Source organism: Hevea brasiliensis, chromosome 11 (assembly GCF_030052815.1).
Source record: "Hevea brasiliensis isolate MT/VB/25A 57/8 chromosome 11, ASM3005281v1, whole genome shotgun sequence".
NCBI lineage: Eukaryota > Viridiplantae > Streptophyta > Magnoliopsida > Malpighiales > Euphorbiaceae > Hevea > Hevea brasiliensis.
Window position 1 is genome coordinate 11364865 of NC_079503.1, and position 25218 is coordinate 11390082.

At 25.2% G+C, this 25218-nt stretch overlaps 1 pseudogene; it reads left to right on the plus strand.

Moving 5' to 3' along the window:
- Positions 1-800: 800 nt before the first annotated feature.
- On the plus strand, positions 801-25178 carry LOC110671691 (uncharacterized; annotated as a pseudogene).
- Positions 25179-25218: the final 40 nt, after the last annotated feature.

A 25218-nucleotide genomic window follows, 5' to 3' on the forward strand; every position in this document is an offset into this window, starting at 1 on the left:
GCAAATAGGGAGAAGGATAAAGCAGCGAAGTGAGCTGCTAAAGTTGCAGGACAAAAATCTATTTTTGGGTTTTGTATGGGTATAACACTTTATACCCTTGTGAATTTCTTTTAATATAAATTTTTGTTCATATGTATCTATTGAACTAGATAAGCAGTTGTACAATCAAAATTGTAATAATAATATTTTGTTCTCTCATTTTGGAATTCCAAATTTTATATTTGAATTGTACTAAATTAAATGAGATTGAGATTGTTTGAAAATGTGTTGGATTGTGTTGACCTTAAATGGAGTTGTGGGTATTTATATGCATATTAGAAGTGTTTTTAATAAATTTTGAAGAACTGTTTTCTCCATTTCTAGTCGGTATTTTGTCGAAATTTTTGTAAAATTTTCGCAACACTAAATTAATTAAAAATTGTAGCTTATGTTACAACTTCAATTAAAGGCTTTTAATAATTATTCAATATTACTTTACATTTTAAAATGATTATAAATTGGTTTAAAATTTCTTGTAGTGTATTCAATGGGTTATCGGTAGGCGAAGTTCGATAATTCATTAGGTATACTACGAGATCATGTTATGCCTTATGGAGGGGTAAGGTGTGATATGTTTTAATAGTATCAGAGCCACGTTTTGAAATGAGTTTTGAATTATGAATTTGAAATATTTTTTTGATTAGTACAACTGCTTAAATGTTCTTAATTGATACATATGATATATTTACATCATGAATATTAACTAATGGGGATAATTCTTTTTGTGTTGGTTGCCAGGGAGTAGAATTTTTTAAACTTAAATGGAATTAAGGGATCGCTCAGTTGAGCAATTAGTTAACACTGAGGTACAAGAGGAAGTCCCAGCTCTTCAAAATGTTAGTGAGTCAGCTGCAGTAGCCCCACCCATGCTACAGTTTCTTGCTCAGTTCATTCAGCAAATGGTTGCCTTATTCCAACAGATGGCTAGTGTAGAAAGAGATGATTCTCATTGATATCAATTAATCTGTACATGGGTATTTATATACAATTGATTCCTATAATTGTGTTATACTAATTAAGAAGAAATCCTAAATAAGAAATCCTAAATAGGAATACAGAATACAAAATATACACAGAAATAATATAATGATTGACTTTCCATAACACTCCCCCTCAAGTTGGAGCATAGATGTTAATCATGCCCAACTTGTTACAAATGTAGTCAATCCTAGCTCCATTTAGAGCTTTTGTGAAAATATCTCCTAACTGCTCTCCAGTTTTGATATGTCCTGTTGAGATGATCTGTTGTTGAATCTTTTCACGAATAAAGTGACAATCAATCTCAATATGTTTGGTCCGCTCATGAAATACCGGATTAGAAGCAATATGGAGAGCAGCTTGATTATCACACCACAATTTCGCAGGCTGGAGGGTCTTAAAACCTGTCTCATCTAGTAATTGAAATATCCACATTATCTCACATACTGATTGTGCCATGGCTCTGTATTCGGATTCAGCACTAGATCGAGAAACTACACTCTGCTTCTTGCTTTTCCAAGACACCAAATTTCCTCCAACAAGCGCAATATCCGATGGTTGACCTCCTATCAACCTTAGATCCAGCCCAGTCGGCATCTGAAAAACATTCAACATTCAAATGCCCATGATTACCATATAACAAACCTCTTCCTGGAGCTCCCTTCAGATAGCACAAGATTTGTCCCAAGGCTTCCCAATGAGCAACAGTCGGGGAAGACATAAACTGACTTACCACACTAACGGCATAAGCAATGTCAGGACGAGTGACAGTAAAGGTAGTTCAATTTTCCTACCAATCTCCTGTATCTCTCTGGATCTTCAAACAACTCACTATCCCCTGCTAACATTTGTAAATTTGGAGTCATTGGTGCACTACAAGGCTTAGCACCTAATTTTCCTGTCTCTGTCAATAGATCGATGACATATTTTCTTTGAGATAAGAAAATACCATTCTTACTTCTCAAAACTTCAATACCCAAAAAATACTTTAATAATCCCAAGTCTTTGGTCTGAAACTGGGTTTGGAGAAAGATTTTAAGAGATGAAATACCTGCAGAGTCACTCCCAGTGATGATAATGTCATCCACATAGACTACCAGGAGAATTAGACCAGCCTCAGATTGCTTATAAAATACTGAGTGATCACACTTACTCTTTTGCATACCAAATTCTGTCTTGCTTCCTTTGAATCTCCCAAACCAGGCCCTAGGACTTTGTTTCAAGCCATAAAGAGACTTCCGAAGCCTACAAACTTTACCCAACTCCCCTTGAGCAACAAACCCAGGTGGTTGCTCCATATACACCTCCTCCTGAAGATCACCATTAAGGAAAGCATTCTTGATATCCAATTGGTGCAGGGGCCAATCATATGTAGCTGCTAAAGAGATAAACAAGCGATGCAGTAAGTTTAGCTACGGGAGAAAAAGTGTCGAGTAATCAACCCCATATGTCCGAGCATATCCTTTTGCTACAAGGCGTGCTTTTAACCTAGCCACAGAACCATCAGATTTACCTTTCATGTAAATACCCATTTGCAACCAATAGCTTTCTTACCGGTGGGCAAGGCACGGTTCCCATGTACCATTAGCATCTAAAGCCTCCATTTCCTCTTTCATAGCGACACACGGCCGAGGATGAGACGGTGCCTCACCAATGTGATTAGGGATAGGAGCGAGTCTAAAGAAGTAACAAAACACCGAGAACAAGAAGACAATTGATTATAAGAAACAAAAGAAGAGATAGGGTAAGTACATGAACGTTTACCTTTACGAAGAGCAATGGGTAAATCTAGATCGTAATCATGATCGGTATGAGGTATAGGATCTCCCAACGAAGTAGGCGGTGGAGGATGAGTCGGTAATCTCAATCTCTGGAATAAACATGAACAACGGGAGGCCGAGTAGGTCTAGAGACAGAAGAAAGCAGTGTGAGAGAGGACTAGACATTGGTTGACAAGGCGGTATATATTAAGATATCATCCTCCTCCCCGACTCTCATACACGGATGATTGAGAAAAAATGGAGTGGACTCAAAAATGTGACATCTGCAGAAACAAGATAACGATTAAGAGTAGGAGAGAAAGCTTGGTACCCTTTTTGAATCCGGAGTACCAAGGAAGACACATTTGAGAGACTTTGGATCCAATTTAGTAACTGTGGACGAACATCACGTACAAAACAAGTACAACCAAAAATACGGGTTCAACGAAAACAAATATTTTGTAGGGAACAAAGCAATTATAAGGAATATCCCCATTAAGAATGACGGCATACGATTGATCAAAAACATGCCGTAAGCGCATCCGCCCAAAAGTGTTTAGGAACTTTCATCCGAAAAGAAGAGCACGAGTTACCTCAAGAAGATGCGATTTTTCTTTCGGCCCACGCCATTTTGGGATGGGGTATCCACACAGGAAGACGATGAAGAATGCCATTTTGTGTCATGTAAGATGAAATTGTCTTTGAAAAATATTCTTTAGCATTGTCACTTCTTAATATGCGCACATAAAAATTAAATTGAGTTTTGATTTCATTACAAAAGGCACAAAAGATAGAAAACAAGTCAGAACGATTCTTCATTAAATATAACCAAGTAACACGAGAGTAATCATCAACAAAAGTAACAAAATAACGAAATTCAGTTTTAGAAGTAAGAACAAGGACCACAAACATCGAATGAACTAACTCAAAGGGGATGAAGCCCGGTTTATTGACTCTAGACACGAGAAGGCAAACGATGATGTTTTGCAACCGACACAACTCACATTCTAGTCTTGATAAAAGTGGATCGAGGACACAACTTCTTCATGGTAGACAAAGAAGGATGACCCAATCTACAATGAGCTTCAAGAGGTGTTACTGATCGGAGCAAACAAGCGACGCGGTAAATGATTTTCGAATGTAGAGACCACGACTCACGTCCTCTACCAATAACTGCTTTACGTCGTAAGATCACGAAACAAACAATGATCGAAAAAAGGAAATAGAACAATTTAAGGTGCGAGTAAGTTTACTAACAAAGTAGATTAAAAGAGAAATTAGGTAGACAAAAAACAGATGACAAACAAATATACGAAGTCGGAATCGCACTTCCAGAACCCATGACACCATAAGTAGAACCATCATTAAAGTAATGTGAGAGGAAGTGGGATTAGGTCAAGCGGATAGAAGACTAGAATTACTGTCATGTGATGCATTGCACCGAATCAATAACCCATTTGGATGAGGAAGACACAAGGCATGTAGTGGATTTACGACTCGGCGATCGTAGTGATAGGGGCTGGTAGGCTTTAGAGATGCACGATCTTTGGGAAAGCGTGCAAAATCCTCTGCAGATACCAAAGCAGTTTTCTCGGAGGAAGATCTTGTAGAATCCTCTGCGCCATATTTGCCATATGTGATCGCTGATTTTTCCTCTGAAGTTGCGTACAATTATATTTTGTATGGCGGTGCTCATGACAATAATAACAAATGACTCCTCTTGAGTCTGATTAGAACTAGCCTCTCCATTCTGATTACTTACATTGCTGTAATTCCTCCTCTACTTCCTCTTCTATTACCACGTTGTCCATTTGGATTACGGCTAATAAGAGCACTCTTGTGGTGTGAAGATTGGGTACTCTGCATGCGAAGGACCCGTGTGAATGTTTCATGCAAAGAGGAAATCTCGAGCTGGAAAGAATCGAGATTTAGCGATCTCATACTACGAAGGAAGGCACAAGAAAACTCATAACGACGATTGCTCCGTTGGGCTCTTTGAACTTTCACATCGAACTAAAAGGCAACAATACATTAAGTTCCTCATATACGTTCAAAATCCATAAAATAAGCCGTGAGAGACTTATTCTCTTTCTCAAGACGGTAGAATGCCTTACAAACATCATAAATACGGAGATATTCCCTTTACGAATCTGAGAAAATCTAAGTAATCCATCAATTCCTTAACAAATTCACGGTGATTAATTAAACTAATTACCTCACTTTGTGAATCGAGTTCCATTTGCAAAAACAACCGAGCATCCTCCCTTAGCCAAGTTTGTTGTGTATCATCAGTAGGTGGATCTTTAGTAAGGTGATCATCCTTATCAATGCTACGCAAGTAGACCCTAACAGTCTTACTCCACTCCAGGTAATTCGAACCATTAAGTTTGTGTTCCGTGATCTTAGTCATCATCGGAATCACATCAGAAATAACATTCTTATTGTCTGCCATTTGTTGAGACAAAGAAAACTAACAAACGCTAATCCAAAGTCTTGTGATAACAAAATAATCCAAAATCACAAATCAAGTAAATACAGAAATAGGATCCGAGAGCCAAACCTCGGAAGCCCTTTAATGGTGTCTTTGGATCGTGCAACAGCGACACAGTGGTGGAATGAGGGGATTGAGGCGTGGCAATGTTGATCGGTCGAAGCAGTGGTCGTGCCAAGGTCTCTCTGGAATGGGTGGTGAGAACAAATAGTCACCCTAGATGGCCTGCTCTGATACCATGTAGAAAGAGATGATTCTCATTGACATCAATTAATCTGTACATGGGTATTTATATACAATTGATTCCTATAATTGTGTTATACTAATTAGGAAGAAATCCTAAATAAGAAATCCTAAATAGGAATACAGAATACAAAATATACACAGAAATAATATAATGATTGACTTTCCATAACAGCTAGAAACATGCCAACACAAGCCCCAACCCAAGTACCAGTAGTGCAACCACAGCCTCCAACCAAACAGTATAATAAGCTGATAAAATTTGGGGCTACTGAATTTAAGAGCACTGTGGATCCACTAGAGGCAGAGCAGTGGATTGAAAAAATGGAAAGGGTATTTAAAAAGCTATACTGCACGGAAGAACTAAAGTTTGAATACTCAGTCTCTCTGCTACAAGGGGATGCATATAAGTGGTGGAAGACCATCCCACATAGTTTATTAGAGGCCCCAGTCCTAACCTAGTCAGATTTTCTAAGGAAATTTAGACAGAAATGGGTCCCTGATACATTCTTTGACATGAAACTACAAGAATTTTTAAGTTTGAAGCAAGGGGATAGAACAGTAGCAGAATATGAGAGGGATTTCTCCAGGCTAAGCCACTATACTGGAAGCCTACTTACCACTGCTAGAGATAGATGTAAACGCTTTGAGGCCGGTTAAGACCTAGTTTGAGAGTGCAAGTTGTGGGGTTCAGACATCAAAACTTTTCAGAGCTGATTGCACAAGCCCTGGAGCTAGAGAGAATTGAAATAGAATGGGCACTTAAAAAGGGATTAGAGAAAAAGGAGAAGGGTGGAAAGGCTACTGGTCAAGCTTCTGATAGTGGATCAGGAAAGAAGAAAAATTTTGAAAGATTCAGATCTTGCAAGTCTGGTAGAGGTAGATGCCACCCAGGTCTACCCAACAGACATCCAAGGGGACATTGTCAGTTCGCACCTGTGAGACATGTGGAAAGGTGCATGGTGGAATATGCTACAAAGCCACAGGGGCATGTTATAATTGTGGCGACACTGGTCATTTTGCTAAGGATTGTACGAGTACTCATATGCTATGGATTGTAATAATAATATTTTGTTCTCTCCTTTTAGAATTGCAAATTTTATATTTGAATTGTACTAAATTAAATGAGATTGAGATTGTTTGAAAATGTGTTGGATTATGCTGACCTTAAATGGAGTTGTGGGTATTTATATTTATATTGGAAGTGTTTTTAATAAGTTTTGAGGAACTATTTTCTCCATTTCTAGTTGGAGCTTTGTCGAAATTTTTTTAAAATTTTCGCAACACTGAATTAATTAAAAATTGTAGCTTATGTTACGACTTCAAATAAAGGCTTTTAATAATTATTCAATATCATTTTACATTTTAAAATGATTAGAAATTGATTTAAAATCGCTTTTAATATATTTAATGGGTTATCGGTAGGCGAAGTTTGATAATTCATTAGGTATACTACGAGTTCATGTTATGCCTTACGAAGGGGTAACGTGTGACAATATTAATTTATATAATGAGATTGCAAAGTTAGAGTAATGTGAAAGAAATTTATTTATAAAATTAAAAAATATGATAATTTTTAAAATGTATTTTTGTGGCTTAGTTATTATCATTATACAATTTTCATTTTTATTATATTAATATTTTGAAATTTTATATTGTGATGTTATTTAATATAAATAATTTTAAAACTTACTTAATATATTATTTAATATATTTAATAAGTATTTTTATTTTTAAAATTATAGATTATATTATATATGTTATAAAGGCATCAATTATATATTAAAATATAAATATAAATTTAGTCTAATTAATTCATATTAATTATATAATTAATACTCTTGAATAGCCAATTTTCTTTTTCTTATCCTTCTTATATGTCTCTCGTTTTTATCATTTTAAAAATCTAAAACATATAATAATTTAAAATTAATATTAAGAGGTATTTATCTTTTCACATAAATATGTTCAAAAATATAATTAGACTTTCTTATAATTTTATGGTCAAAATCAACAACTTAATTAAGATTGACTAATAAATTAAAAATAAAATATATTTTCATAAACATAAGGTTGTTGATAAATTAAAATAAATCTACATTTAAATTAAATAGACCTAAAAAAATTTAAAATATCATGCAATTACATGTATTGCATCAATATTAGGCAACAAAAAAAAATCAATATATGTTAGTCTATATAAATATTATTGAATTTGCAAGAATTGATTTTATTTGGTATTAGCAATAATGACAAAATTCTAAGTATCACATTCATGTGCAACTGCCCTCATAAAATGATACTTGTAACATACAAAAACTTAAAAAATTTAAAAAATATAAATAGATTTTGTCTATTGAAAAAGAAAATAACAAAAAAAAAAAAAAATTCAAATTATAAGTTAGTTAATTAAGTTTGAGTTTTATTATACGATAATAGAGTATGTAAATATAAAAACTATTCATTGCTAATTTTAAGAAAATAACAATAAATTTATAACAAATAAAATATTGATCATTGAATAGAATTTTATAACTATTGTTATAAATACTAATTTTTTATTTAATTAAATAATTAATTTTAATAATAATTTTATAATTATGTTAATTAAATAGTTATTTTTAATAGTAATTTTATAATTAAATATTATAAATTTATAAATATTTAGAATAATTATAAAAGTAAATTATTGTAAGTGAGATTCAATATTTAATATTTATTAATTTTATGTATTAAATTAAATAATTTTAATTAATTAATAATACTTATAATATTATAAATATAGAATTATAATGAAATTTTTATTATAAGTATAATTACTACTAAAATAATATTAAAATTTTAATCAATATTAATTACAGTAACATTAGAATTGAAATTATTAATAAATTTAGAGACGAATGATTCGTTACTAAAATTTATTAGTAACGATTTTATATTGAATATCTTCTCATTATTAAAAGTATTAGTAATGGATAACTTATCATTGAAAGATACAAGCCACAGGTTTGTATAGAATAGCTCACCTGCTAAAAGTATCAGATCTATTATCATTAAAGATAATTAATGACAAATTTTAGTCACTAATTATATAAAAATAAAATTATTATTTATTAAAAATTATTTCTGCATAATAAATTAAAAAAAAATCAATTATATATAATACTTATTAAACAAAAATATTTTTATTATTTTTTTCTTTTTCTTTTAATTATATATATATATATATATATAATATTTTTTCTTTAAAAATATATTATATATACTTATAAACTTAAAATGAAAAAAAAAAAAGTTCAACGATTGCATAGCATAATTAAGGTTTTTAAATTTTTTAATATCATAAGTAATATGAAGAGAATCCTAACAATTTTAAAATTGATTTTAATTTTTACTAATCAATTAAATTTAATAATTCATTATTATAATTAATTTTAAATTACATAACTAATTAAATTTAGTTATTTCATTATTATAACATTAAATTACTATAGATTTTTTGCATGCACAGGGGCGTTCGACATTTAGAATTGAAATTAGAATCAATTTTCAATTCTTTGATTTTTAGAACCAAAATCAGAATCAAGTTACAGTTTTAATTTTAGTTCGATTTTAAGTAATTTTTGAATATGGTTTCAGTTCTTATTTTAGAGTTTTGGCTCCATTTCTATTCCAATTGTTATTTTAATTTCAATTTAAATCTTAATTGCACTTAAAATTATATCATTCTTGTGTTCATTTTAAAAGAGTGAAGATAATCTTAAATTTCTAACATCAAAATAACAATTAAAATAAAAATATTAACATCAAAATAATAATGTAACATACACACATATATATAATCCTTAATAAGTAGATTATATTATCTTATAAAGGAAATATATATAATTAAGAATTAAAAGTATATTAAATAATAATATGTGATTTAATCATATGATTAAGGATTATAAAGTAACTTAATGTATTTATTATTAAAACTATTAAAAAAATTAAAAATAATATTAAATTATATAAACTATAATCATATATGATAATCATAATCATATAAAATTATATATAATTTTACTTAAATTATGTCTAAAAAAACATATAATTTAATATTGAGTTTAATTCTAATTTAATATTCGATTACAGTTTGATTCTTACCAAATCAAAATAATAAAAACAAGTTTAGTTCTATGCGATTTTGTTCTTACAATAACATTTTTTTTTCAATATTATTTAGTATGATTTTTTGATTTGATTTAAAATCCTATGAACCATGCACAATCCCTATATTAAATGTTTTATAATTTATAATAATTTTATTTATATATATGAATGTGTGTTAAATTTAATTATTTAAAATTAAATTAAATTAATATTGAGAAAATTAAAACTCAATAAAAAAATATAATTTCATAAAAATATCTGACATATTTTAATATTTATATATATATATTGAAATTCAATATTAATAATTAACGGTGTCTAATATATTTTAAATTATAAAAAATTGTGATAAAAATTAAATATTTATATTCTAATAAATAATTAAAACTTAAGAATAAATTATGTTCATCACAAAATTTTAATACCTATTTCGAGAAGAGCTAAATCTTAACAAAAATAAGAGTTCAAATTCTTTCCATGCATTATATAAAAATTAATTTGTAATAGTATATTATAATATTCAATTTAACACTATAAATAATATTAAAATAAAACTATTTTTATATATTTACAAATCGCTTCTTCATTTATATGTAAAATAAGTATACAGGAATCTTATAATTCACAAAATTTTTCAAAAATATTTAAAATTTTATATTTTACACTTATACCCTTTAAGGCCTTTATTTTCTTTTTTTTTTTTTTTTGAAAAAAAAGGCCTTTATTTTCTTAGTAAAAGAAATATGATTTAATAATTCTCATGGTAATTTGAATCAAAATCAATGCCAAAGACTCATCAATAAATTGCACGATGCTCAACTCAATTCAACTCAACTCAACTCAACTAAGCCTTTATCCCAAAAATTTTGGATCGGCTATATGAATTCGCTTTCTCTACTCTAAACGATTTTAGGTTAAATCCTCAGAAATGTATAATGCTTATAGGTCATGTTATACTACTTTCTTCCAAGTCATGTTATACTACTTTCCTCCAAGTCAATTTAGGTCCACCCATTTTTTTCTTTCTATCCTCTAACCTAATGTGCTCTACTTGTCTAACTAGAGCCTCCGTATGTCTACGCTTTACATAACCAAACCATCTCAATCTTCCTTCTCTCAACTTATTTTCAATTGATACCACTCATACCTTTTCTCTAATACTCTCATTATGGACTTTATCTAGTCTAGTATGGCCACTCATCCACCTTAACATCTTCATCTCTGCAACTCTTATCTTAGACGCATACGACTCTTTTAGTGCCCAACAATCACTACCATATAACATAGTCGGTCGTATGGTTGTACGGTAAGTTACACGATGAAAAATAAAAACACGTAAATGCCCACATATTGAATTAATATGTTAATGAATAATAAATTTTTTCGTAACATATTTTTATCAACCACGAGTCGGGTTCAGGAATTAGTCCTTCTGTACTTATTCCGTAGAAAATTGGGTAGAGCACGCTTTCTAACTAAAATATTTCTTTTTATTTTAAGTTATAATTATATAATATAAATTTATTTATTAAAAATATAAATTATAAGTTAGGAATGTAAATTTTAGACATAAATACTTTAATACATTAAAAAATTAATTTTAACAAAAAATAATAATATACTACTATTGGATAAGTTATAAGAATTCAAGGTAAATATATTTTCTTTTCGTCACTGTCTTATACAGTATGAAAGTCATAAAAAATTGATCAAGTAAGATTAAAAAACAATTATCCTCCTATTTTAACTCTACTAATGGGAATCAATACTTAAAAAATATTGAATAATTAATGATTTTAAAAAATTAAAAATTAGATATATAAATTATTAAAATGCAATTAAATATTAGCAATTAATATTAAGCATTGAAGTAAAAACCTACACAATTAATTTTAATTAATTTGATATTAAGATTTAATTGTTATTTTGCAGTATAAAAGTATAATAAATTAGTGATAGAAAAAATAAGAAAAAAATAAATAAATAATTCTAAAATAACGCATTTTCGTAATGTCAAAAGTTGATATTCAATTTTTCTTTTAATTGTGAGATTCACATATACGGATTTATAATTTTTTTTATAAAATAATATTTTAATTGTAATTATGTAAACTTCACAATTTTAAAAATAATTAATATTTCTCTTCTAGTGATCATGTAAACCCTATGAATTTCAATTTTGATTATTGAATAAATTTATAACTAAATTCTAAAATTAATATAAATTATTAAAATTAAAATATTTAAATATAATTAAAAAATTCACATAGATTTATTTATTTATTTATTTGTTTTTATTAAATAGAATAATAAATAGAATATTTATTTATTAAATAATAAGTTTTAAAATCTTAATTTTTCTTTTTTTTTTTTAAAGACTAACAATTGGGGACGGGTGTGCATTAGGCTTTAGCAGTATTTAGTTTAAATTGATAAATCAATCGAATCTCACTATTTTACTTTAATTGATTCGGTTTTTCAATCCCAACAATTTAGTTCGATTAATAATTTCTAATAACTTTGATTTTCAATTCCATTTTCTTACCCATTATAACCGAACAACAAATTAGACAAACTAATGACTGCATTTTAAGTTTCGTTGGCCTTTTGTATCGTTTAATCCTACAGGTTCAGGTCACATTTCTTTTCTATTCTCTTTCTTATTGTCATCTTTCATTCTCTCTCATTTCATGTTCTCCTTGGTACTCTTCACTCCCATTGACTTTCTTTCTTCTTCTCTCTTTTTCTCCAATCGCTAGTCCCACTTGCCTAGCCTCTCTTCTTCCTCTCTTTCCAGTGCGTCTGTTATCCCTTGGAAGGCCATTCGAAGGTTACACCTCCTGAGCACTGCACTGATGAGTGAGCTCCCATTCCCATTTTTCTATACTTTATTGTTTATTTTCTTCATCTATTTTTGTACAAATGGATTATTGTTTGAATAGATTGTCCCTTCATCCAATGTAGATTTTAAAATGACCTCCTCAATTAAAATAGTTTTTGTTTGAGGTTTGAGAGACTTCACTAGTTTGATGGTTTCTACTTATTAGTTTGATGTGATCTTGTTCATACTTTATTTCCTTTGCAGAATATTCCTAAATGAGGTTGGGTATAAATGTTTAGGTGGTTCCCTTTATTTTATTTTTATCAATTAGACTAGCTATTTTTGTGATGTTGTCATGTTGGATTAGTAATTTTTGTGATACTATGATCTGGACTAGTCATTTTTTGATGTTGTGATGCTGTTTTATCTTTATGAACTTTTATTTATGGATTTTAATCCATTATGGTTATAGACTTGTAGTGAATATAAATTTGTATTAGATAATACATCATTTAGTTTTAAATTTTAAAATAAGTTGATTAATAGATTATTTTATATTATCATTTAAATTTGTTGTCATATATAAATGAAAGTATAAATAAAGTATAAGAAAAAAACACATATATCATATGTGTTTAAAAATATTATTTTTTAATAATATAAATAAATGATATTAAAAATATTATTCTTTTCTAATTATATTTTTAATATCAGATAAAATTTTACTTATTAAAATTAAAAAATTTAAAATAAAAAATTGATTTTATTTCAAATATTAATATATAATTTTTCTAATAGTAGTGAATACAAATTTGTATTTGATAATACATCCTTTAATTTTTAAAATAAGTTGATTAATAGATTATTTTATATTATCATTTAAATTTGTTGTCATATATAAATGAAAGTATAAATATTTATTTATAAAATATATTAAATTTTTATAAATAAATTATTGTTTTAAAAATATTATTATTTAAATAGAAAATATATTATTAAATTTCATAAATAATTTTTTTAGTGAATATATATATATATATACACACAAATTAGATTTGAATATTTTATATAACTAATAATTAAAATAAGACATTTTTGAATGATTAGATAAACAAACCATCTTTTTTTTTTCAATAAATATTTTTTATACACACAAATTAGATTTGAATATTTTATATAACTAATAATTAAAATAAGACATTTTTGAATGATTAGATAAACAAACCATCTTTTTTTTTTCAATAAATATTTTTTATATTTTAAATTTCAAATATTTTTTACAATTAATAATTAAGAAAGTTAAGAAGTTAATTAAAATAAAAATTTTAAAATTTTTTATTGTTTAAATTCTAAATATTTTATATTTTTAATAAATTACTTTCATGATTTTGTGAGTTTATTTATATGCTTTAGCTTTAATATATATAGAGATTGAAAAAATTTTGTAATTGAAAATGTAAATTATTTTAAAATTACTAATTAAATGTGAGTTATATTTCATTTTTAGCATTTAATATATATAGAGATATTAAAAAAATAAAAAAAAATGTAAATCATATTTTAAAATTATATAAAACATTTTTTTAAAATTTTAATCTCATTTAATTTATTAGTTTATGACATTTTTTTTAAGAATGTGGCCCATGTTTTACTAATATAAAAAACATTCATTATTTATTAGAAATATATATTTTTTGCCCAACTGGAAAAAGTTATTGGCCATATTAGAAATTCAATTGAATCTTAAGTTTTTCATAAAGCACTAGTTTTTAAATTGAAAGGCCAACAATTAAATTTTTGACACACTTTTAAAGTACTAATAATTTAAAAAAAATAATACTTAAAAAAATTTTAAGCTTTAATTGTATATATGGTAATTAGTCTTTAATTTAAAAGTATTATGTTTCTTATCGACACTTTTTAAAAGAAATCTTTAAAAAAAAATAAAAGTTAAAAATTATTTTATTTAATTGTATATAAATAAAAATTAGATTTTTATATTAAAAAATTGAAGGCCATGATAATATGCTAATGTAATTAGAATATGTGGGCCAATAAAAAAATCTTTTAATTAAAAGAACTTACCAAATGAAAAAATTTAATGATCTTATATTTTAATAATTGGAATGTACACATTTAATTTTTTAAAGAAATTTTACTTGTTCAAAAATTGAGTGATTCATTGAAATAAAATACTTGCAACTAAAAATATTATAGAAACTATACGATAAATATTATCTTTTGTTTCAGCTGCAAACAGTTTTAATGGGATAACGGATAAGTTTTTTAGAGATGTTGTGGAAAATGGAATGAGTTTTGGTGTTGTTGTGGTTGGTGCAAGGATGCATTATAGATAAAGTATCTATTAAGAATGAGAGAAATGGATATAAAAAAAAATGTATACAACTTATTGTGTTCGGAAGCTTTCAAACCAAATCCCTTTTACATTCAAAACTCACATACACAAACTAGTCTCTCATTTTACTTTCTATACATTTGCTTTCAACTCACTTGCCTCCAATGCATTGTAAAGACGGCTATTTAATTGTGCGTTGCCTTGTCCCACGTCATAAATTAGAAGATTTAACATATCCTTAATCAAATCTTAGTCAAGGATTTGTTCAAAAATTCATTCAACCAAAATCTTACACCATGTCAAGTGTAGAGTACGTGACGATTATGTGGACTACACATTTCAACATATGTTCAACAGTATCTATAATTGTTGTTGATATTGTAAGGGATGCTCTGGTCCATGTATATATAAATAAGGCACTTGGTAAACTATGTAATTCTTTTCTTCGAGAATATATGAACATTAGTTTCATATCTTCACTGATGTTCTTGGTTCTTATAATACAGTAATCACATTAACTATTCATCTAAAATGGTGAATCATGCAAATGACAAAAATTTTGTAAAAGTTAGATAAAAATTTTGTAAAAGACAGATAAAAATGATCGTAGATCACTTAAAAATAAAATAGTATAAATTCTATTAAATTCTTAATTTATATTGATTCACTCACTGTTAAAGCTATGAAAACTAAATCAGTTTTAAAAGCTTAAACTAGATCAAGGCGAAAGTTGAGAGTGATCCATATAAGCCTGTGTCTTATAAAAAGAGGACAATCTACACAAGCATGAAATCACAAGTGTTTCTTACATTCAAATGATTCGCTTGAATTCATGATCCATAGTATCATGAGAATGGCAAAAAATTTTCAAACAAAATTGATTGCAGTTCATCTAAAAATAAATGGCATCAATTCTGTTCAGATCTTTAATTTATTTTCATATGGATTTACTATTAAAGTGACAGAAGCTAGTATATATAAGCGTATGGATGAGGGACAAACTTCTAAACAGACATAAATATGCTTACTTTTTAAATGATTTACAAAATTATAAATAATTTATTACAATTTATTTAAATTAATTTTAAAATTTATATAAATTTAAAATTCATAGTTCTAATTGTGGTTAACATCTGTTTAATTAAGTTTTCTTTTTTTTTTTCGCAAGTCAAAATAAAATTTATAAATATGAATTCATTAAAATTATAAATTATTTTTTCCATAAAAAATCGCAACTTTCATGTTCTTTAAAAAAATTTATAAAAAAAATAAAAATCAAATATTTATAATTATAATTATAATATAAATCAAACTCAAATCATGTTACTTAAAGTGCTTTTAATATTTTTTTTTCTTTTTTTAAAGGTTAATTTTTTAATTAGTTATTAAAATTTATTGCTTTATCATAATATATGAAAAATATAAATGATAAAAGCACATCTATCCATAATTCAATATTAATTAATAATATATATAAATGTAATAATAAGTGGGTAAACTTTTAAACGGATAAAAATATCCTTAAATTTTATATTATTTATAATTATACTATTTTTAATTATTATTTATAATTAACTAATTTTAAAATTTTATATTAATTTAAATTTTTAATCTTAACAAAAATTTTAATCATACAATTAATTTTATTACAATTTAAATTAAAATCTTACCAAAAATTAATTAATAAATTAATATTTCCTTAAAAAAATCTTGAATTTATGTTAAAAGAATCAATTTCAAATTAAATAGCTTTTAATTACACTAATAGTTAATACTCTAAATTTTAATTAATAAAATTCTATTTTTCTTTAATTATATTCCAATTTGGAAATGTAAAATTAACAAAATTTTAAATAAAAAAGTAAATACTATACGTAGGTAAAGGAAAATAAAATTTATGGAATTATACCAAGGACTTCAGCGATAAAAGAAAAAAAATTTTCAAATCTTTTTTAACAATATATGTAATTTGGTAGTTTAAATATATTCACTAAACAGTTATATAGATAGATATGGCAAAAGTTTTTATATACACTTAAGAGCAAACAAAAAATAAAAAAATACAGGAAAACAAAAATTAAATAGTTATATAATTATTATAATTAATAAAAATTTATAAATTATACATTTATCAAACAATAATCATGATTTTTTTATAAATTATATATTTTATTAACTTTAAATAATAAAAAATAATCTAATTAAAAAGTCCATAAATCATAATTAACATTTATTATAATACTTTTCAGCCGTTGATTGAGAAATTAATTTTTAGAGAATTTAATTTATGATTTAAGATTAAAGAGTTAAAGTGCCATAGAAAAACTAAATTTAACGTTTAAGATTTTAAATGAATAGGTATATTTTTAAATTAAATTTTGTTTAAAATAATAAATTATAATAATTTTTACAATTATAATTATTATAATAATTATAATTTTTAAAATAATAAATTATTTTTAAAGTAATATTTTAAAAAAAAAATAAAAAATGAGTACGAGGGTTTACCACTATGTACAACATTGATAATAAAAATATAAAATATTCAAAAAAATTAATAAATTTTAATATATATATATATATATATATGTATATTTTTTAATTATAATAACAATTTTTACGTAGAGATAATTTTAAAAGTATATCATTTGATATTTAGTATGTTATCATTAAACTGACGAAATTTTTATTTTATTAAATTAATATCTTAAAATTTAATGCTATCATATCATCCATATATTATTTAATAGAGTATTAATATAATAATAACACTAATAGAAATGAAAAAAAAAAAAAGTTGTCATATTAGCATTACGTTAATTGATATAAAGATAATATGATAACATAAAATTTTATGATATTCATTTAAAGAAAATAAAAATTTTCTCTCTTAAATAATCAAACAATAAACCACTTAGTGTATTTTTTAAAATTTTCTATTTATATAATTATATTTATATATAGAGAGTTTTGTCATGTTTTATTAGTTGAGATTTTTAATTCAATAGAGTTTTTTTAAACATTATATTTGATTTGTTTCAAAAAAAAGTATTTTATATTATTTTTACGCTATTTTCTTCCCTTTTTTTTATAAACTTTGTATGTTTTGTTGTAACATTTCTCATTATATGTTGGTTTGTAATTAATTATTTAAATTTTATTATTATTTATTATTATTACAATTAGATCAAAAATTTGAATAAATTAAAAATAATTTTTTAAATAAAAATTATAACTTAAAAACATATTAAAAAAAGATAATACGAATATGTAACTCCTGTGCCATAAAAAATTAATTTATATATAAATGTATGAAGGGAGAATATTGACCTTATTCAAATAGTATTTCATTTTTAAAATTAATTATAATTATATTTTTATAATTTAAATTAATTTTAAAATTTATATATATTTAAAATTTTTAATCCTATTTATATTTAATTTTAGTTAAATATAAAATTTTATAAGAAATAATTACTTAAAATAAGAAATTAATAAATAATAAATATTATTAATCTATCAATTATTTAAAAAAATATATATTTATGGCGACGGATAAATAATTTGTCATAAATAATCTATTGCTAATCCATATAAATTTATCTTTAATACTATTTAATTACAAAAGATATGTCGTTAATAATTGTAGTAATAGTGGTATTCAAATATTATCATCTCTAAATTTTTAGTGATAGAAAATTTATCGCTAAATTCTTGATGATGCTAATTCTGTAATATACTATATAATCATTAATAATTTTTAGCAATGAAATATTTATCATTAAATATTTAATAATTTTATTTTTGAATATCAAATAATTAATGTAAATTAAAATTTTAATATTAATTCTACTTATACTAAAAAATATAGTATAATTCTTAATATAAAAATTTTATAATTATAATTCTTATTAATTCATTAAAAATTATTTAATTTAATTTTTTAATTGTTTTAAATATCTATAAAATTATAATTTTAAAATTTTATTTAATTTTTTAATTTTATATATATATATATGCACACACACTAGAAATGAGGAGAATAATTGGAGGAACAAAAATATTCTTCACATTATCATAAAATTATTACTAAAGGAAACGAATTATTTAATTAATAAAATTACATAAATATTTTTTAAAAAAATTAAATATTTAATTAAATTATTAAAATGAAGAATTTAAATTTTTAATCCAATTGAAGTACATAACCACATTATTGGTTATAAATTTATATTTTTTTTAATTATTTATATTGATAAAAGTATAATTTTAATCAAACTTAAAATTTATTTTTATATATAAACAAATTTTATTTATTTCATTTATTAAGGATAAAAAAATAATTTTATATTCTCAAATTACTATTCAATACAATAAATTAAAAAATAATTTTAATTGAAAATTTTAATGAAATTATTATAATTGCATTTCAATTTTAACTAATTTAGGTAAATAGAATAAAATTAGTAATAATTTTACCATTTAATAAAATCAACTAAAATTTTAAATAAAATTAAAAAAAAGTGCTTAGAGTTTTTTTATTAATTAGTCCTATTTTCAAATTAATTTTATTCTTTACATCAATAAAATATTATAATTTATAAATATATTAAAAATTGTAAAGAAATAGTATTTATAAAAATTATTTAGATTTTATTTAGATAATTAATTATTTAAAATAAAAATAAAATTTAATTTTATACCAAAATAAAATTGAAAAATCATAATATCAAATTTAAATGCTTATTTGTTTTGAATTTTTATCTATTTACATAAATTTTATATTATTATTTAATGGCTAAATGAGTAAAACGATCAAAACATTTATAAGTTTTTTAATTTTAGCCCAACCTTTTAATCTTATCAATTTAATTTCAAATTTTGACATTAGTTTTAATTTTATCAATTAGTCTAATTGGATTATTTAATTAATTGATAAAAGCAATTCAAATATTTACATATATTATTGATATTAGCTATTTTTTTATTTTTATATCAATTTTGACGGTTATTTTTAGATTGATAAAAATATTATTTTAATTAATTTATCTATCGTTTTAAAAATTATAATTATATTTATTTTAATTTTATTATTTGTTTACATTTTATTTTCAAATATTTAATTTTTTTCTTTTTTTTTCTTAAATTTGAAATAAAATGATAGGAAAGATGTGAATTAAAATATAAGAAAAAAAAAGAGAAAAAAAATTTAAAAATTCAAATAATAATACTAGATATATTATTTATTTATTATTTTTTTTTATGAATATGGAGTTTGTTAAAATTAATAAAAATACTAAAATTATTGATAATATTAATAAAACTAAAACAAGTAACTAAAATTGATAATAAATAAAAAAAATTGAATTATTTTTGCAAATTAATGAGTTCAATTTTTTTTAATTAAATTTTTGTTAAAATTGAAAATATTTAGAAAGATTTATGATTAAATTGATATAATTAAAAGTTTTTACTAAAATTGATAATTGACATAAAGATTTTGATTTTTTTGTCATTTAACCTTATTTAATTATGTAATATATGAGTATTTAAAATTATATTAAAAAATAAAATTACTATAATATATAATTATAACAATATATTTTTAAATTATATAATTTAACTTTTCATTAACTTATTTACCACTTTTTTTAATTTTTAATGCACATTACGTATATTTATATATATAAATATATAATAAAAATTCATTTAATCATTAACCTAACTTTTTATTTATAATATTCTATTCTTTTCTAATAATTAATTAATAAATATAAAAATATGAATAGAAGAATATACAAAATATCAAATTATATTTAAATTTTTTAATTTACAATAAATAATAATTGACATATTAAAATTTTAGTTTTATTATAAATCTTATTTTGGACCTACATAGATAAAGATTCTAATTCGTAAATAATTTTATCAATAATAAATGATAATACATAATTTAAAGACTTAATATTTTTTAAAAATTTTTTATAATTATAGCTAATTATTTATTTAAAAACTCTTAGCTCATAAATAATTTTATTAATAGTAAATGATAATTTATAATTTAAAGGCTTAATATTAAAAAAAAAATTCAAATTTTTATAATTATAGCTAATTTTTTAAAATAATTTTAGCATGATTTTAAAAGTTTTTTAAAATTATAATTAAAATTGATTTAAATCAGTTAATATGATGTAATTTTGATTGTTATTTTCTCTTTTAATTATAATTTTGATTATCAATTTATTTTAATCTTCATTACTCACTAAAATAATAAATATTTAAAATAAGCTAAAATTCTAAAAAATTAAAGAATTGACTATCATAGCAAAAAGTAGAAAAAAAAAATTAAAATGTGGAAAGGGGAGCATTAGGATTTCTAAAAGCACTTTCATTATTTTTATTATTTATAAAAATACAAAAAAAGTATTTATAAAAAATTGTTAGTTTAAATTCTTATTGCATTAAGATAAAATTAAATAATAAAATACATTTTTTTTATCTTTTACTTTCTATTTTAAATGGACTATAATAATTTTATTAGAAAAATTGAAATTATTTTGAAAATAATTTTTAGTAAATAATAAATTTTAATTTGTAAAATTAAAATATTCATATTTTCATAACCTATTTATGGTATTTTATTTATAATATTTTAATCACTAAAATAATGTATATTAAAAATTCTATTTCATGTATTTTATTTATAATATTTTAATTAACTAAAGTAATATAACTTGTTAATTTTATTTTCTTATAATTTTTTTAAATCAATTTTAATCAGAAGTAAAATATAGTTATACTAATATATAACTAAATTTAATTGGATATTAAAAATAATATATAATGATAATATTATATTACATACAAAAAATTAAAAGAAAATTATATAAAAGAATTTTAAATCACGAATCAATATACCTTAAAAAGATTTTGAGTTTATTCAATAAAAATAATTATTAAATTAATAATTAAATGTAAAAAATAGTGATATATATTCTTTACCTTAATCAAATCAACACTACCTAACTTCTGGAAATTAAAAAGGTCTTTACTTCAATTAAAATTAGACTGATGGTGGTAGTTTCACATTCAACATAGAGTTATTAAGTTGAATATCTTACCTATTTCTTTTTTCATTTCTTTTTTCCCCTCTTTTAGACTTCTAATGTTGTTCAATGTTCATTTTTCTTTAAAAAATGTATGTTCAATGTTCATTATAAATTGGTTGGTTTTTGGCCCAGGGTTATAAACCAATGAATTTGATTTGCACATAGTGTTGATCATTGTCTGGATTAATACATTATTTGAGTGTAGCATATCATGTTTGGAGAAGGAAGAGGTTCGCGTGCTTCTTAGACAGGTTAGTCTAAACTTCTTATTTTTCTTGTGGAGCTTGTTTTTATGTCACTATTCTTAACTTATGTTAACTCTGCCCATGTGAGCTTAGCGTAGTGTCGCTGTTGTCATATGGACTAGTTTTCAATAATAGTGGGTTTACATTAAGGATCAGCTTCAAGTCCGTACTTGTTTACTTTAGTTATAAATGAATTAATCAGTCATGTTCAAGATGATGTCCTATGGTACATGTTATTTGGAGATGATGTAGTCTTAGTGGTCGAAGCTGGTAAAGAGTGTTGTGGAGAATGCCTCTTGAGACTAAGGGTTTTAGGCTAAATAGAAGTAAGACAAATTATATGCATCATGAATTTAGCTCTCGCAGGAGGAATGAAGGTGAGATTCAATCGGATGGAGTTTTGGTTCCAAAAAGCGACCAATTCAAGTTTTTAAGTTTTATCATGCAGAAGAACTGAGTAATAGATAATGATGTAATTCACAGGATCAAAACAGGATGAATGAAATGGTGGAGTGTTATGGGTGTGTTATTTGACCGTAGGAATCTTGACAAAGTAAAAGGTAAGTTCTATAAAATTGTGGTCCAACTATGTTGTATGAGAGTAAATATTGGGTATCTAAGGTATAATATACCCGCAAGATGAGTGTGATAGAAATGTGAATTTTGAGATAGATGTTTGGTAATACGATGAATGATAAGATTAAAAATGATCACATTTACCAAAGAGTGGGTATTGGAGATAAAATGAGAGGGTCAATTAAGATGGTTTAGTTATGTCTAATTTATAACATCAAACACGCCAGTGCGGAGGTGTAATAAGTTAGTGGTGAAATGAGTGAAAAGAGAAATAGAGAAACTAAAATGACGTGGATGGAAGTAGTGTCAAAAGATTTATAATTTTTGGTTATTGAAGCAGAATTGGTTTCAAACATAGCAAAATAGTTGTATTCTTATCTTTTGTTGCAGCATCATCACTTTGCAATATCTTCTAGCTTGTGTTTCTAACATATGTTTTGACTTTCCAGTATTATCAGGACCCTAATTTCTGGACATACAGGCCATTATCCCAATTGATGATCCGCGCAGCTGCAGATGATGTTTGATTTATTCTTTACATCTACCATAAGATGATGAAGAAACTAAACCAAAGATTATTATGGTATCTAGCAGTTCGTGGTGCTTTGTGTTGTCGATGTTTCTGCATCAATGACAATGATTTTGCTGATTGGCCATCTGTCCCTCCCAATCCAGGTTCTGTTTTTAACTGGCCTTACAAGTGTATTTAAGACTTCTTCCTTCTTCATTTTGGGTCAAATGGACTCTTTTCTTTCCCCCTCTCTTTTCTCGGGGTTTTTAATGGGAGTCGGGAAAAAAACCATTCTGAAATTGAAAAACAATCTAAGAAAATCAGTTAACAAAAAATGATAATAAATATAAGGTAATTTATAGTGGTGGAATATTTTTTTTTTCAGTGAAATAAAAACAAAACAATTTGCAGTTTTTTTTTTCAAATGAACTAATTATTTATAGATCATCAATAATAATAAAATTTACGCAAAAATAATATGAATCATGATATTGATAAATTGTCAGGAGAAAGCAATTAACTAATTAAGCTGGTTAACCGATATTTGGGTTAGGTTTTAGAAGTTATTTCTGGCTAACAGAACCATGTACTTTCCTAATCATTGCTTCAAAAAAATATGTTCCTGAGTTTGTAATGAGATGAAGATTTTCTGGTAGATGAATACAAGTCTAAATTTCAGAGGCAGCTGGCTATTTATAAGCTTGAAGCTACCATGTCAAGTGTGAAAATATACAACTTTAAAATAAGGGTGTATGTAGAGAAAAATGTTGTTTATACATGGGCACTCAAACAGGCTACCTGGTTATATCATGGAATTTTGTTGTTAAGGCATGTAAAAGTGCTTTAATTTTTTATTGAAGACTGGTATCTTGACATATTTTGTCTGTGTAGATAACCTTATAGCTGGTATCTTGACATATTTTGTCTGTGTAGATAACCTTATAGCAGAGGGTGGTGATCCTGAGGAGGAAATCCTATCAGTTCTTGATGTTCCCCCTGGAAGGATGGGACAGGTTATTGGAAAGCGAGGGGCTTCCATTTTGTCTGTAAAGGAATCTTGCAGGACATACCTCTCTCTCTCTCTCTCTCTCTCTCTCTCTCTCTCTCTCTCTCTCTCTCTCTCTCTCTCTATATCACGCTTCACACTTTTACATGTATGCCCTATGTTTTGCGCCTAGCAATATGGATATCTTGTTTTTAACATCGGGGTCATATTTTTGCAGTGCAGCAATTTCTTTGGAGGTTCGAACGGTCCACCTGACGAGGTAAGTCTCATAACCTATGAAACTTTACGTGACATAGTTGTCACATGATCCACTTGCACAAAATGGAACAGAATAGTTTGTTTTGTATCATTGGCAATTCAGTATGTTGATGTTACAAACTTCAAGAAAAATCAGAAGTTTGTTAAAATCTAACAACTAATTACTTGAAAGTGTTGGATTCCTAGATTTAGGAGCTGTCTATGAGAGTTGAATTCAGTTGTAGCTAGGGATCTCAATATAATGCAGATTAGTTTTATTCCATTCTAGTACCTAATGTTGGTAATTTTCTTGTAGGTATTCATAGTTGGACCAGTGAAACAGGTGAGGAAGGCAGAGGCCATGTTGAGGGGGACGATGCTGGAAATGTTTTAGAGAACCTTGTTTGTCATGCATCACAAACAGAATCTTCAGAACGAAAATAAGTTCCATGCATAGAAATTGCAGCTTAAATTTTTCAAGGCATTACCCGTACCCTTTATGATTTACTATGACAATCATTTGCTCTTTTTTACACTGGCTTCATACAGATAAAAAAACATTATGTTGTCTGAGGTAGGCTCACGAAGAAAATCCAAAAACCTGTAGAGGGTGTTCTAAATGAGTCGTGATAGAAAACTTAAGCCACTGAAGGATCTAAAACAATTAAAATCCAGCTTTTGTTTGCCTTAAAAT